This window comes from Schistocerca piceifrons, chromosome 9, assembly GCF_021461385.2.
Source record: "Schistocerca piceifrons isolate TAMUIC-IGC-003096 chromosome 9, iqSchPice1.1, whole genome shotgun sequence".
NCBI classification, from domain to species: Eukaryota; Metazoa; Arthropoda; class Insecta; order Orthoptera; family Acrididae; genus Schistocerca; species Schistocerca piceifrons.
This window is the reverse complement of record NC_060146.1, coordinates 185,602,378-185,619,906: the sequence shown is the minus strand read 5'-3', so window position 1 is coordinate 185,619,906 and position 17,529 is coordinate 185,602,378.

Below are 17,529 nucleotides of genomic sequence, written 5' to 3'. Positions count from 1 at the left end.
CAGTCCGGAACCGAGCTGCTAAAATGGTTCAAATGGCTCTGAGCACTATGGGACTTAACATCTGAGGTCATCAGTAGCTTACAACTACTTAAACCTAACTAACCTAAGGACATCACACACATCCATGCTCCAGGTAGGATTCGAACCTGCGACCGTAGCGGCCGCGCGGTTCCAGACCGAAGCGCCTAGAAACCGTCGCCCACACCGGCCGGCGAACCGCGCTGCTACTGCTGTCGCAGGTTCGAATCCTGCCTAGGGCATGAATGTGTGTGATGTCTTTAGATTAGTTAGGTTTAAGTAGTTCTAAGTCTAGGGGACCGATGACCTCAGATGTTAAGTCCCATAGTGCTCAGAGCCATTCGAACCATTTGAACATAGAGTGCAAGTGCAGACGTGCCTGACCATCTTGGTTACTCTGCAAGGTCTGTTCCGTCCCATGGTGCGCTCTTTTTTCTGCAGTGGTGATGTTTTGCTCGAAGACTACTGGCCCCTGTTCACAAGGCTCTGGGTGATCAGGTTTTGAGAGCACGAGGATGAATTATCACGTCTGCCCTGCCCGCCACAATCACCAAATGGCAGTATTATCGAGCTTTGTCGGCTACTTTGGAGAGAAGGATGCGTGATCGCTGTCCACCTCTATCATCGTTACTTGAATTTGCCACTACCATGCTGGAAGAATGGTACAAGAGTCCCTTGAAAAAGATGCAGGATATACATTTCTCCATTGGATGGAAGATCTTGTGAAAGCTGAAGGTTTTCTTACGCCGTATTAGGCATCGTAATTGCTCACTCTCTGTATCCTTTTGCTTACATGTGGTGCATTAGGGCATACGCTTGCGGGACATCTTATATAGTTATCTTATATAGTTACCTGGTAGCTGTTTGATTACGTTCAAATCATATTATGTGCATGAAGTCCTATACGAAGGCACTTTCTAATGTCACAGAAAGAAATATATGTTGCCATAAAACATATTCGGAGTCGTATAAACAGTAAAACTGACTTCCATACGTCAGGATATTCTTCAGACTGATAAATTAGCAAAAGAAGCACTTCTATATCTTTAATCGTTTTGGATATACTTTACATTGCGCGTCTTTCTATTGCTGTTTCTATTGAACACCAGATGTCCAACATAACGTAATCATTTCTGACAGTTAAATGACAATAACGCCCGCACCTCTGATTCTTCTAAAGAATCGCATTCTCATGTGTAGAAGAACTTCAAACGTCTGGTGGGTTAACGTGTTGAATATTTCACTTTAAGCATGTTAAACTAATACAGCTAGGTGAAGTTCAGAAAATGTTTAAAATTATACTTAAAATTTAAGTTGCTAAGTGCTCCCATTACCAAACGCTGGATTGCTATATTTCAGGAAATTCCTGTTTCAAGAAGAAGCAATTTTTTGAAGGGTCTTCAATTTTATGATGTCATACCTTCCGGATTACGTGTCCTGCAATGATATAAATTTGCATTTACATTCAAGTAGTGTGGTTGGGTACACTCCCCAAAATATGTTGTTACTAGAGCTAGCAGTAAAGAAACGATGCTAAAGTTTTACTGAGCAGCGAAAATGTAACAAGCAATGAACCTTTTTCTCTCATTACTTTGGTGAGTTTCTCATCGACAAAAGGATTCGGAAAGCTTTTAAAGTATGTGTAAAGTTTGCTGGAGGTGGCTAGGTGACCTCATTCTCAAGTGCCTTATCAATACAGTCTGTATACTCTGTGCACCGTGAAAAGATAAACATACAGTTTTCTGAGTTTAGGCCGGCCGAAGTGGCCGTGCGGTTAAAGGCGCTGCAGTCTGGAACCGCAAAACCGCTACGGTCGCAGGTTCGAATCCTGCCTCGGGCATGGACGTTTGTGATGTCCTTAGGTTAGTTAGGTTTAACTAGTTCTAAGTTCTAGGGGACTAATGACCTCAGAAGTTGAGTCCCATAGTGCTCAGAGCCATTTGAACCATTCTGAGTTTAATAACTGACTTATTGACTTCAACAATAAATGAGTTATCCTACGTTATAAAGCGGCAGGGAAGGAAGTTGACGTGATGGAGAACGCATAGTTATAACATACCATTCAGCCTTCCCCCTAGACGTTATTTAAAACCCACTAGATAATCTATAGAGATTATAATATCATTTTAAATTCCGTTATTCTACATTCTAAAGTAGCGGGGAAGAACGTTGACGTGGTGGAGAACGGATAGTTATAAAATACCTGTTAGCCTTCCCAACTAGAAGCTATTTTAAACCCATTAGATATTCAACAGAGATACTTTGCGTTAGTTTTCTCTACCACTGACTGTAATAAAGTTGTTGTTGTTGTTCCTTTTATTTTTTGAAAGATAAATCGCTATTTGACTATGTATTACCGTATGTATCTTCTGTGCTATCTAGATTTCGGTTTTTATGCCATTCTCGAGCAAAACGCTAGTTCATTAACACTAATAACTTTTAGTATTGTACTCGATAACGGCATGAAAGCCGAAATCGAGATATTACAATGGATAAATACAGTAACACATAGTCAAATGGCGGATTATTCATTCTAAAAATATTGCATTACTGTGGCTCAACACCATTGAAAACTTTTTATAGTAAAGATGTAACAGCATACTATCAAAGGCATCACGACGTTAACTTTCAACAACATAAGGTAAGACCAGTTGTTTCCGTGGTGGCCTGACCGACAACGATGCAGACTGTAGCCCCGGCCTACGTGTTCTTTAGACCCATAACTCGCCTTCCAATACTATTGGAGAAGTGTGGCATAAATTTGAAGGGAAAATGTGTCTGTGTGTCTCGGTCGTACTCGAAGCCCTGTCTAATTAGAGCCATTGTTGGGAACAGTTTTGGCACTTCTATGGGCTAAATTCTGGACCTTGGGTACCCCACTTCATCTAAGAAGTTAATAACGAGTTCTTTCTATAGCATTATATTCGCACAATAATTGAAACTGCGTTGTTTGTTATGCTTCCAGGTGTTTCAGTATAACTTTTGCAGGGTGTCGTTGTCATGCCCCTTTAAATCTGCCACACAGTTGTATAACGCAGCTACAGCCAGTATGTTGCAACTCTGCATCGGACTGTGATGTCTGTCGGGTATACAGTATCCCACGAACAAGCCGTCCTGCTTTGATGTCGTCCCGAAAGCGACAGAAGACTCTTATTGTATGGCGGCAATATCTGGTACAGTGGTATGTTGCCTGAAGCCAGTTCACAGTCTGTACCTCCCACTCCACACTGCTGCCAGTTTAAATGTGACCACTGTGAGAATAATGTTAATTAAACCTGTTGGCCGAGTTGTTTACGCAACTTGGTTGCGCGGTCTAGCTTTGCGGTCTGGCCACAAACTACGCGGATTTACGCTCTGGTCGCGGATAACCGCACACAAGTACTTGTCCTCTATTTCTGGTCCGCGTCTGTCACATTAAGGCTAAAAGTTTAGTTGACATTTCCTTTTGACCTTTTAACAGTTATTTGTAACAACAATATCCCCCTTAACCCCTGTCGGATCCTTAAAGAACAAACCTCCCACTTATAAAACGGTTTCAAATGTATGATTACCTTACTAGTGATTGCATTACTTAAATATTTGACGTTAAATATGTAAACCCTTATGGTTCGAGACACAATTTTTTTGTTATTGGCTTCAGGTTATTTACAGATAGAACAACGAAAAAAATCTCCATCAAATGTACAGCATATCGTGCAAAGTAGTGACTCGTCATTCCAGGTACATGAAGAAAGTGATACACCGGCATGTCAGTTATAAAACAAGATTTTCATTAAGTACCATGTGTATTTGGATAAACTCGCGTTCACACAACAGCTGAAAGGAAACTGAGGATCACAAGTCAAAGAAAAGGTGTTACGAACTACCTGCAGATGGACCTGCAAGTAGTAAACATACAGAAATATAATCCTAAATTATAAAGCATAAGGAAGGAGTTATATGCAAGCAGTCAATGAAACAGTGCAACATGTACATTTTGGCATGTAGGTATACAAGTAACACAGACTGTAGCACATGTGAATAAGAAACACCTTTTTTAATTTTTAAAATTAAATTCCTTATAAAATTGCAAAAGAAGAATTAGTGATATCCTACCTAGTGTTAATGGTTCTATTAATAGTTCTCATCTAGACTTAGAGCTACCATGATCTTCCATGGCTGTTGTAATATTTGCATATGATTTAGATACAATTACTTTGATATGTTTCTAGAATGAAATTTTCACTCTACAGCGGAGTGTGCGCTGATATTAAACTTCCTGGCAGATTAAAACGGTGTGCCGGACCGAGACTCGAACTCGAGACCTGTGCCTTTCGCGGGCAAGTGCTCTACCACTGAGCTACCCTGTTTGGGCAAAGTTCCCGAGTTCGATACTCGGTCCGGCACACCGTTTTAATCCGCCAGGAAGTTTCACTTTGATATGTACTTATATACTGTCTTGAAGATACACTAAAAAACTGTCGTGCGACTTGGGCCACCCGTCGGGTACACCATTCGCCGGGTGTAAGTCTTTCGATTTGACGCCACTTCGGCGACTTGCACGTCGATGGAGATGAAATGATGATGATTAGGACATCACAACACGCCGTTATGTAAATTATATTATGGTCACCGCGTCATCATTGCGAGAGGAGCAGTTGCAAATCGTAAAATGCAAACCAGGTAGACAATGACGCCCTTATGCTGAGGGAAGAATAGCAGTAACTCCAAAAAGTCAGTTGTTTGGCATTAACGGGAGCTAGTCGCAACACCAAACATGTAAATCTGGTAGAGGATAACGCTCATATGCTGAGGGAAGAATAGCCGTAACCCAAAATCAGTTATGTGGCATAAACGGGAACTAGTAGATCCGTCCCTGCAACTGACAGATGCCGAACGAAAGTTGATAGGTATATGCACTGACGAGTTGATAGAAGTGTGCACTGACGGAAGCTCAGAAAAACTCCGACCGAGCTGGGAATCGAACCCGGGCCCTTAGGATTGACATTCTGTCGCGCTGACCACTCAGCTACCGGGGGCAGACGAAGATACACTTATTCAGCACTTAATTATGGTGTTGTCTGCCCCGACAGCTGATTGGTCAGCGTGACGGACTGTCTAATGGGTCCGAGTTCGATTCCCGGTTGGGTCGGAGATTTTCTACGCTTAGGGACTGGGTGTTGTGTTTTCTTTATCATCATTTCATCCCCATCCGGCGCGCAGGTTGCCCAACGTGGCGTCGAATGTAATACGACCTGCACCTACACGGCCGGACCTGCCTCGTAAGGGGCCTCCCGGACAATGGCACCAAACGCTCATTTCCATTCCCATTATGGAGTTATACAGGATGCTTATTTCGTCAAGACTTCGAGTACCACATTACGTTGTCACTGGTGCTGATCTATAATAAATGATTTGTGTTTAGTAATTTAAGAATACAATACTTGAGTCGCCCCTTTTGTTTTCCACATACAACACGTATTTAGTGCACTGTGTCTGTGCTCCTATCATCTAAACTTCATGTGAGCTTCTGTAAGCTTATTCAATGGCGATATATTAAATACATAATTTAAGAATACAATACTTGAGTCGCCCCTTTTGTTTTCCACATACATTACAACACGTATTTAGTGCACTGTGTCTGTGCTCCTATCACCTAAACTTCATGTGAGCTTCTGTAAGCTTATTCAATGGCAATATATTAAATACATTGTACGTACCTTTAGTTGACTATATAGCCAATAGGTTGTACAACAGATATAACGTGCGTCCTTTTTGTAAGATATTTAAATCTAGAAATAAAAAAAAATTAAAGCCGGGAGTTTGTTATTCAAATATACTCTGATGAGGATTACTTCTCTTGCACAGTTGCATACTATCATCTTTCTTTTGTCGACTCATTGGACGTGTATCTTCTTCCGTACGCGTCATAATTCATAGTTGTATTTCGGTACGTTTACTATTACAGTGCCACTAGCTGCGGGTCTCTTTCACTAGTGCTTCCTAGTCTTCTTTCATCCGCTACGTGAACATGAGCTTGTGCAGTCGTGCTATATGCATATTTTATGTAAATCTCATTCTATTATTGCCATGCCGATGCATCATCTTTTGCATGTTCGTGGAATGCCGTGTCACCTCGTGGCAGGATGTATTATATGCACGATGCAGATGTACTGATGATGATGATGATGATGATGATGATGATTGGTTTGTGGGTCACTCAACTGCGCGGTTATCAGCACCCGTACAAATTCCCAAGCTTTGCTCAGCCTAATCTCGCCACTTTCATGAATGATGATGAAATGATGAGGACAACACAGACATCTAGTCATCTCGAGGCAGGTGAAAATCCCTAACCCAGCCGGGAATCGAACCCGGGACCCCGTGCTCGGGAAGCGAGGACAAGACCGCGAGACCACGAGCTGCGGACGCTTATATACTGAGATGCATTGTGTATATTCATTTTGTGAAAATGAGTACCCCATCTTATTATATCTGACGTGATTACGCTCGTAAATTTAGATCTATGCGCTTTACAGAGCCGATGATGGCAAATTATATTTCTCGAAACCGGTCATCAAAAATAAAGTTACAATAGGATATTGGCTATCTGATGGGTTTATTTTCACACTTCATAGCGCTGTAAATCGACCCACACTTAAAATGGTTACATGCATATGCAGTATGATGATACAATGCCGATGTCAGCCCCTATGATATTTAAGAGTGAAGACTGCCTTCAGGAACTGTGCGGCCATAACTATCTTCAGGGGTGATATTTGGGACCACAAATCACACCTCAGGCATGGATGTGTGTGATCTCCTTAGATAGATGTAAGTAGTTCTATGGGCCTGATGACCTGAGAAGTTAAGTCCCATAGTGCTCAGAGCCATTTGAACCATTTGAGGCACTAACCACACCTACATTCGTGCAGAACGAGTTTTTAAGATATAAAACATTGTGAAGATGGTAACGCCAGAGTAACAGGAAACTGACTCGTCTGTCACATAAAGGAAGGTGATCCTCCAGCTGCCTGGTTGGGCAGCCCTAAGGTCTCCTTTCGATATCGGAAAGCTGCGTGACCGCTACGGAAACAGGGGTTTCCACGGGGAAGGGCGGCCCTTCAACAAGTGGCACATCGACTGCCTTAGGAACTGGAAGCAGCGGGGGCCGAAGGAGCAGGCGCGAGAAACGCTTGTTACCTGCTGCTCGGACGCCGTCGTCATCCGGTCCGTCTTGTACCGTTGTGATCGTTATGTAGTCCTAGTGCTGCGTCGTCTCCAGTCCTTCAACAAAATAGACTCTTACACCAGGGGTCAAAAGTTTTCAATCATTTATCAAGCTATGGACTTGTGTTTAAGACAGGGTTTTCTTTCTGAATATTCTGTCGTAACACCCATTCTGAGAATAAAAGGGGTATAATCATGTTAATGCTACGTTATGCAGATGATATTGCTATAGTCACGGAGACAAAAGAAGATCTAGTGGAAGTCCCCATAACAATGGAAAAAAATTTATGCAATCAGTATGGAATGAGAATAAACAAGAAAAAGACTAAAGTGATGGTATGCAGTGCAGGAGCAGAATATGAACCTCTGAGAATGAGAATTGGAAGAGAGGAGTTGGACGTGACAGAGGAATTTACTTACCTAGGAAGCAAAATCAGAAGAGATGGTAGAAGCCGGAAAGAAATTGCGATCAGAATACTCACCAGCAACAACTTCAGTCTCAATATATGGAAATGTATCATGAAAGGTTTCGTTTGAAGACTGGCCCTGTACGGATGTGACACTTGGACAAATGGAAGAGAAGAGAGAGGACGGCTAGACGTCCTGGAGATGTGATGCTATAGAAGGATGCTGAAAATCAGCTGGAGAGACAAAAGTAACAACTGAAGAGGTGCTTAGTACAGGAAACAAGATCTCTGTGGAGGCACATCCAAACAAGAAGAGACAAACTTGTAGAGCACATCCTACGACACAACAACATCACTGGAACAATAGCAGAAGGAGCTATTGAGGGAAGAAATCAGCGGGGACGACCAAGGATGTCATACACGCAAGGGATCATTAATGACGTTGGATGGGACAAAAAAGGTTCAAATGGCTCTGAGCACTATGGGACTTAACGTCTGAGGTCATCAGTCATCTAGAACTTAGAACTACTTAAACCTAACTAAGCTAAGGACATCACACACATCCATGCCCGAGGCCGGATTTGAACCTGCGACCGTAGCGGTCGCGCGATTCCAGACTGTAGCGCCTAGAACCGCTCGGACACTCTGGCCGTCTGGATGTAGCACGTAGGTGGAAATAAAGAGGAAGGCAGACAGAACAGGGGATGGCGCTCTGCTGCAAACCAACCTCAGGGTTGAACACTAAAAGAAGAAAAGAAAAATCATGTAAAACTAGGCTCCTCTGTTACGTATTTGACTAGGTGCTTGCATAGAAGGCGGTGATGATAAGTATCCACACAACCTAATACGGTTCTATTCAAGCAGTCCTTATACCTTCAGCAGTATGTGTAGTAACCAGTTCGGAATGTTTTACAGTACACTGTGTGGATCTAACAGTGTTTGTGTACCTGATTAGGTTCGCCTCATATTGCCTCATAATGCAACGGATGGAGGAGGTTGTAATTGAAAAAAGGGCTGTAGTTACAGCTCTGGATCAGGAAGACTACTCTGAGAGAACAATGAACAATACAAAGAAGTTCTACATCTACACCTACAACGATACTCTGCAAATCACATTCAAGTCCCTGGCAGAGGGTTCATCGAACCACCTTCACAATTCTCTATTATTCAAATCTTGTATAGTGCGCGGAATGAACGAACACCTATATCTTCCCGTACGAGCTCTGATTTCCCGTATTTTACTGTGGTGATCGTTCCTCCCTATGTAGGTCGGTGTCAACAAGATATTCTCGCATTCGTAGGAGAAAGTTGTTGATAGGAATTTCGTAAGAAGATTCCGTCACAACGAAAAACGCCTTTCTTGTAATGATATCCAGCCCAAATCATGTATCATTTCTGTGACACTCTGTCCCGTATTTCGCGATAACACAAAACGTGCTGCTTTTCTTGAACTTTTTCGACGTACTCCGTCAGTCCTGTCTAGTAAGGATCCCACACCGTGTAGCAGTATTCTAGAAGAGGATGGACAAGCGCAGTGTAGGCAGTCTCCTTAGTAGGTCTGTTACATTTTCTAAGTGTCCTGCCAATAAAACGCAGTCTTTGGTTAGCCTTCCCCACAACATTTTCCAGGTGTTCCTTCCAATTTAAGTTATTCTTAATTTTAATACCTAGGTATTTAGTTGAATTTACGGCTTTTAGATTAGACTGATTTATCATGCAACCGAAGTTTGAGTTCCTTTTAGCACTCATGTGGATGACCTCACACATTTCGTTGTTTAGGGTCAACTGACACTTTCCGCAACATTGAGATATCTTTTCTAAATCGTTTTGCAGGTTATTTTTTATCTGCTGATGACTTTATTAGTCGATAAACGACAGCGTCATCCGCAAACAAACGAAGACGGCTACACAGATTGTCTCCAAAATCGTTTATATAGACAAGGAACAGCAAAGGGCCTATAACACTACCTTGGAGAACGCCAGAAATCTCTCGATGACTTTCCCTCAATTACTACGAACTGTGATCTCTCTGACAGGAAATTACAAATCCAGTCACATAAATGAGACGATATTCCATAAGCACGCAATTTCACTACGATCCGCTTGTGTGGTACAATGTCAAAAGCCTTCCAGAAATCCAGAAATACGGAATCGATCTGAAATACCATGTCAATAGCACTCAACACTTTATGCGAATAGAGATAGTTGTGTTTCACAGGAACGGTGTTTTCTAAACCCATGTTGACTGTGTGTCAATAGGCCGTTTTCTTCGAGGTAATTCATAATGTTCGAACACAATATATATTCTAAAATCGTGCTGCATATCGACGTTAACGATATGGGCCTGTAATTTAGTGTATTACTCCTACTACCTTTCTTGAATATTGGTGTGACCTGTGCAACTTTCCAGTCATTGGGTACGGATCATTCGTCGAGCAAACGGTTGTATATGATTGTTAAGTATGGAGCTAATCCATCAGCATACTCCGAAAGGAGCCTAATTGGTATACAGTCTGGACCAGAAGACTTGCTTTTATTAAGTGATTTAAGTTGCTTCACTACTCCGAGGATATTTACTTCAACGTTCCTCATGTTAGCAGCTATTCTCGATTCGAATTCTGGAATATTTACTTCGTCTTCTTTTGTGAAGGCATTTCGGGAGCCTGTAACTCTGCTTTTTCAGCACTATCTTCGATAGTATCTCCATTGCTATTGCGCAGAGAAGGCAATGATTGTTTCTTGCCGCTAACATACTTCACATACGACCAGTATCTCTTTGGATTTTCTGCCAGGTTTCAAGACAAAGTTTGGTTCTGGAATCTGTTATCTGGGTGTCAGGTAGTGATAAATGCTCACGGAGTACATACAAGTTGCTGAAGCTCTCAAAGTGCGAAGAAAAACACCCAAGCTGACGGAACTGTTTTGAATTTGTTTTCGACACCTTTCGAACATTTCAGTTCTCTTTGTGTAAACGATCGAGGATGTAATGATGTTTTCTTGAGCATTTAATTTACGAAGACCACACTATACTAACAACAGGACTCGCAGTATCGAGTAAGATTTGGTGCCACCTAAAGACGACACGAAGTATCTATGCCACACGAACTATAGGGCAACGTTAAATAGATGGGGCATCGCCTTCTGTTTCGAATGTAATTAATGTAACTGCAGAACAGCAGATAAACCCGTAGGTCACATCTTCCACACTTTTCCGCGCTAAATTTCGAGATTCTGCCAAAGATCACCGATCTTGGGGATTTTGCGTCTCTTCAAATTTGGCATGTTTGCTTCGTTGTTTCTGCAACAGTTTTCTAACCCGTTTTGTGTGCCAAGGAGGATCAGCTCCATCGTTTGTTAATATATTTGATACAAATCTCTCAATTTCTGCCGATACTATTTCTTTGAATTTAAGCCACATCTGGTCTACACTTATATTATTAATTTGGAATGAGTGGAGATTGTCTCTTAGGGAGGCGTCAAGTGAATTTTTAACTGCTTTTTTGAATAGGTATATTTTTCATTATTTTCCGAGGATTTAGGGTTACAATATTCAATCTCGCAACGACAACTCTGTGTTCACTAATCCCTGAATCGGTTTTGATGGTCGTTATAGACCAATCTACAGCTGTTGTAGCTCATATGCATATTAAACGTCAGAGTTCATGTACTGCACCTGAAATTCGCAAGGAATAAAATAGTGTGGGAGCTTCTCCAATCTCTGTCTCAACAGTGCAGAGCCATCTCCGTGAACGAGATTTAAATTGTACAGCAGCCGAAACAACCTATACTACGCAAACAAAATAAGGCACAAAAATTGCACTGCGCGCCACAAAATACAAACTGGAGAATGCAGCAATGAACAAAGGTGTTATCCCAGGACGGATCTAAGTTTGAAATATTTGGAAGACATCGTCGAATGTTTATGCGTCGAATTCGTGGAGAACGTATGAGGTGTCAGTATGTGACGCTAACTATGAAAAATGGAGAGTCAGTCATGGTGTGGGGATGTTTTTCGGGTGATAAAGTTGGTTAGCTAGTGAGAATTAATGGGACATTAAAGAAAGATACCACAGGACATTGATCAACAGTTCAGTACCATTTGTCAAGAGATCATTCTAAACATGCTCCTAAATTTGGCCAGGTGTGAGTGATGTCTTTATAAAATCTTTTTGCATGATTTTTTTGAACTCGTTCTGCTTGGTTGGTTTGTTGTAAGTTTGCTGTTGTTTAGCTTTGGGTCACTTTGTGCATTTCCAACTGCGAGAGAAGCCAAATAAGAGACTACAATGTGGATTTGGTTCAGTTTTATAATCACTTTATTGAAATGTGCGAACTGGTTAAATCCTGAACGTTACTATGAATCTCTTTAATTAAAGAAAGTGGTCCCTGTGCGTTAATGATCTGCCTAATGATGCTGTTCATGAAATGGTCCCTGTACGTTGATAATTTTCAGTGCAAACTGCCTGAAATGAAAATATCTTATCTCGTAACGTAATTGCTTGTAAACGCAGCGCTTGCTGATCCCTCTGCGCCAGCTGCAAACTGCTAACTTCAGTTGCTGAGAGCCTAGTGCAGTGCTCAAGCCAACAGGTGAACTATTTTATGCACATCATTGAGTGAGACAGTTCTTCAACGAACAGTGCTTGGATCTAGGATGTGGATAATCCTCTTAGGTGAAATATTCTTTTAACAAACTGTTTTTTAACGTTTCTGATAAATTATCACTTGTATGCAATTCATATTACAACACTCTTAACACTGACAAATTATTATTCTCAAAATGTTTGACAGTTTATTAATAAATATGAAAAATACCTTACATTTATTTATTTATTGTATGGCAACGGCAACAAACATTGACAAGTACATAAAGTTTAATTTTACATGTATATTTAGTTACGTATTTACATATACTTTAGTTATACTTTTGGCACAAGTTATATACACATTTTTAAGTTGCGTAAATTACTTACTTAATATTACTGACTACTTTGTCTGATATAATTGCAAGTTAAAAAAGGAAGATACATTTAATCATAGTTCAACATCTAATGACTGAAGCCAACCAACAGCAGAGGGAGTAGCCTAAATAAAGTCACTATATGGTCCAAGATACTTCCTCTGAGGACAGTCTCTAACAATATTTTGAACAGTTGGTTCTTGGGCCCCACAATCACATTCTGGAGAACCTTGGAGTCCCCACGTGTGCAACATAGCGTTGCACCTGGCATGGCCAGTTCTTATTCTGTTCAGCCTTGTCCACTCCCTTCTCTGCAAATGAAATCCTGGTAGGCTGGCAGTTGGCTCTTGGATACCTCGATGTGCTATTGTTGCAGCATTCCACCTCTTGTCCCACTCTTCTTTAATGTAGAGCTTTTTATCGTTCCTACCCCTACGCCACAGTGGATTGCGAGATTTTAAGCAGTCTGGAGGAGGGCTGTTTAAGACTGTATGAATTGGGAGGTCTTTTGGGTAGTCGGGGTGGTGTAGTTTCCCCTATTCTGGATCGATTGCTTCTTGGTGTCGTAATTCAGGTGGTGGGATCGGGGTGTATTTTAATGTGCCCATAATAATCTTCACTCACTCGTTCAGGTTTACGTCCAGCTTCCTCGTGTGGGCACTGTATTGGCACACTGGAGCACAGTATTCGGCAACTGGGTACACCAGCTTAAGTACTGTAGCACGTAGAGTCGAATGGTCGGCACCCCATGTTGTATCAGCTAGTTTCTTTACGATGTTGTTTCGGGTGTTTAGTTTTTGGCTTGTTTTTCCAAGTGTTTTTGTACGTCGGAGATCGATCCAGTGTGACACCAAGGTATTTAGGCTGGAAATTATGTCTAACCTTTTGTTGGTAGAAGCTGACATTCTACTGCTGGTTTGCAATTCTGTTGTTTAGATGAAATGCGCAGACTTCTGTCTTTTCTGCGTTTGGATGGAGTCTCCATGCTTTGTAGTATGTGTTAAGAATTTCTAAGTCTCTAGATAATACAGCTTCTCCTTCCTCAAGTGCTCTGGTTTGTACAGCTATGGCAAGGTCATCGGCATAGCAAAACTTTGCGCTAGCAGTGTTTGCAGTGTTTGGCATGTCACTGGTGTACAGATTGAAAAGTAGGGGTGCTAGAACAGACCCTTGGGGGAGCCCATTTCTCAAGGTAAATGACTTGCTCTGTTTTTGTTCAATGCTAACCTTGAAGTAGCGATTGGTTAACATATTTCCCTCAAGTGTCGTCAGTTTCTTAACTGCTAAGGTCATTAGCCCCTAAGCTTAGACACTACTTAAACTAAATTATCCTAAGGACAAACACACACACCCATGCCCGAGGGACGACTCGAACCTCCGCCGGGACCAGCCGCACAGTGGGACATCAGCAAGGCCTTGCAGACAGACGTGGTCAGTATTGCCAGATGGTGTAATCAGTGGCAACTCTACTGAAATGTGGCTAAGTTCCTGGCGAACGTCTGGAGTACTTCGCAGTGTTTAAATACTTAAATGTAATACAATGAAAATATATGAGACGCCACGATGCGTAAAATTATCAGTAGGGAAGGCGACAGTAAGACTTTCATTTCTTGAAAGAGATATGGGAAAGATGAGTTCATCTGTAAATTTAATCGCTTACTAGGTGCTAGTGCAACCAGGTCTGGGATGCTGACATTTTTTTCGTATTTTATCGCTTGTACCCTCATTATATTGAGTGTTTACCAGAGCGGATATGAATTACTTACCTGATGTGTCCACCTGGATCATTAATAAAGCTGAAATAACTCCTTGTTTTGATGTTTTTTTCCTTATTGTTAAATAAAGTGACTTAACCTCCATCAATTTTTCTGGGCCAACACCTTACCACTTATCAACCTAGCTCCCCATCGTTTCGTAGGTGTCAATAATGTTTCGTCGTATGAGCGTATACAGTATATAGACGAATGAAACAAGTCAAACTGTCGTAAGTATTTTTAGTTACGTGGCAGATTTTTTTTTTTTTTACCGAGAATTAATCAGTAGTACGTAATAACAGTACATCTATAATTCTTTCTGTTGTTGCACCTTTTTCGAGCTCTGTTATGACTTTTGTGTCATCCAAACGAGAGATATTTCTGTTTGACAAGTGTAAGATAAGTAATTTATAAACAAAAAACATAGGTACCATCTCAAAATTTAAACCTATGGAGAAACAGAGAAGTATATCCCCACTCCGAAACTGAACGGCCTATCTAACATGACGCTTCAAACTGTCTTCTCCAGTTAATGATCTACGTAATTATTTGTGCGAGAAGTATAATTACGTGTTCGTTCTGTCATAAATCATAAAGTTGTTGTTGTGGTCTTCGGTCCTGAGACTGGTTTTATGCAGCTCTCCATGCTAATCCATCCTGTGCAAGCTGCTTCATCTCCCAGTACGTACTGCAGCCTACATCCTTCTGAATCTGCTTAGTGTATTCATCTCTTGGTCTCCCTCTATGATTTTTACCCTCCACGCTGCCTAAGTCAAAATTCCCTGACTTGAAACGGGCCCACTGCTTGTAGTGTCAGTAACTTCAGTCGATAACACTGAAAACAGTAGTCGTGTGGTTCAGTGTTGCAGGCGAACTTCGATAAATATCCCACTAAACTGTGTGGGAATGCGTACTTCCTCGCCAAATTTCGATGCCGAAATCTTCACTGTTTATGTGGAGTGTCGCGTCGTCGTCTTCTCACGACTTTTCGACGACTTTTCCGCTCGTTTTCATAAGTAGGAAAGTTGCGACAACACGATGTCACTACTTGGTGGCTGATTATCCGAGAACATTTCATCAACAAAAATTCAGCAATGTTGTTTAGAAGACGAAAATTAGCTATATGCTACTTTATTACCTCCTAGTGCAATTTCAAGAGGCAACTAGGTGGTAGGAAGTCACGAACGTTAAACCCCTATTTAACTTTTCCCATTACGCGTACGTGATATTCCACCTATGCAAACTGGTGACAAATTACTGGCCAGAAATACTCTCGTAACTTCATTTCAAGAGGTTATCACCGCGGCACAAGCACTGTAAAATTGCTTTCGTAGAGGGCATGATGTCAGATAACTGCCATGAAGTTTGTTAAAACTGTTGGAAACCACTCTACACACGAAAGTTACCTTTATGTAAACGATGATATAGCGAGATCGCGCACAGAAAATCCGCTATCATATACTCTCCAAGGCCAGAGAGTTTTAAAGCGAATGTAAGCTTTGTTACCGGGATCATGCGTGACTTTGCATATATTTATGGAGTTACGAAAACGGCTGTATGCTCCAGAGTGTTTATTTATTTAAAATGTTGATCAGTTACCCTTTACAAAAAAAGCGCTAAGTTTGAGAAATACAGTAGCGCAACAGGAAATTATCGTCACCTACTTCTGAATCTCTGTTTTCACAGTACACATTTAATATAAAACTGGCCGGGCGCTGTGGCCGAGCGGTTCTAGACTCTTCAGTCCGGAGCCGCGCTGCTACAACGGTCGCAAGTTCGAATCCTGTCTCGGGCATGGATGTGTGTGATGTCCTTAGGTTAGTTAGGTTTAAGTAGTTCTATGTCTAGGGGATTGTTGACCTCAGATGTTAAGTCCCATAGTGCTTAGAGCCATTTGAACCATTTTTTTTTTTTTTTTTTTGTAATGAAAAACTGTTGTTTGAAGCCAGAATTTCAACAGGGCGCCGTGATAGATTCCAATGTACAGAAACACACTTTTTTATATTATTGGATAACCGGTTAAGTTTTAAGAAATAGTTGGACTTGGCGGTCTACCGGTGTCACTGATGAAATTCAGGTTGCCATATTTCAACATAAACGACGCTCGCTTACCATTTTGCTCAAACTACGAATACCGAATACCTGTATTTTGCATCAGGCGTATTATACCGTGCAAATCTTCCTCCTTCCCGAAATGGTAGCGAAGAAACTGAGGCAACTGCCTTGCCGGTTTATATTGAAAGGTCGTAAAATTAAACTACGTTACGAGATTCAGACGAACCCACGAACGGAAGGATGTTTGTCTCTCTAAGATGCCACACGCATGGCGTCTCCATTGTATGTCCGACGCATGATACTGATTGTTACACGTGAATCACATACTGTCACATCGCGACTCTTCGTATAGCTACTGAGTCTTGCTTCTCTATAGGCTGCATTGATTTAAAATTGGGTCACGTTCGAGAATTTTGTACTGTGGTGGGATATCTTGGCGGTGGGGGGAGGGGGGGGGGGGAAGGGACGTCTTCAGGCAGCAAGTGTTCACTACACAATTGCTGCTGGCTTGTGGGGTCAGGATGGTCTTCCCCCATAATGCTGAACTGTTACCGCAGCGTCTTCGTTGGGAGATTGTATGGACCAACATCAGTTTTCCGATCCACACCATGGAAGTAGCTCCCTCTTGGTAGAGTGTCATTGATATCTTACTACCTGCTAATGTACTTATACAGCGAACTGGACTTAGTGACGCGGTTACATGTTGACTGTGGTGTTCGTCGGACACGCTTCCGCATAGATTTATCTGCAGTGGTCACCTGGCGATGTGGCTCTGGCTACGAAATAAACCTGCTTTCCTCCTCAGGAATTCTGTGACTACTGACATTATCCTGCGGCCGGCTTCCCTCCTCTTTCCGAAGACGAAGACCAGTTCAGTGATGTCATTGCTGGTGCGCGAGGGGATGACTTTTTGATGTTTCAACGCTAAGTGCTTACAGCAATTGGGACGTCTCGCAAGTGCCCTCATCTGATAATGTCCAAGTGCCCTATTAAGGTATATGGACCTCATCATTTCTCTTTTCTGTCTCTGGCAAACTGATTCGCCGATTATTTTTTCTGTTACATACAAGCGAAACAAAATCACGTTCAGGCTCTTACTTTGTCCCTTAGGTGTTTGTCGCTTCGG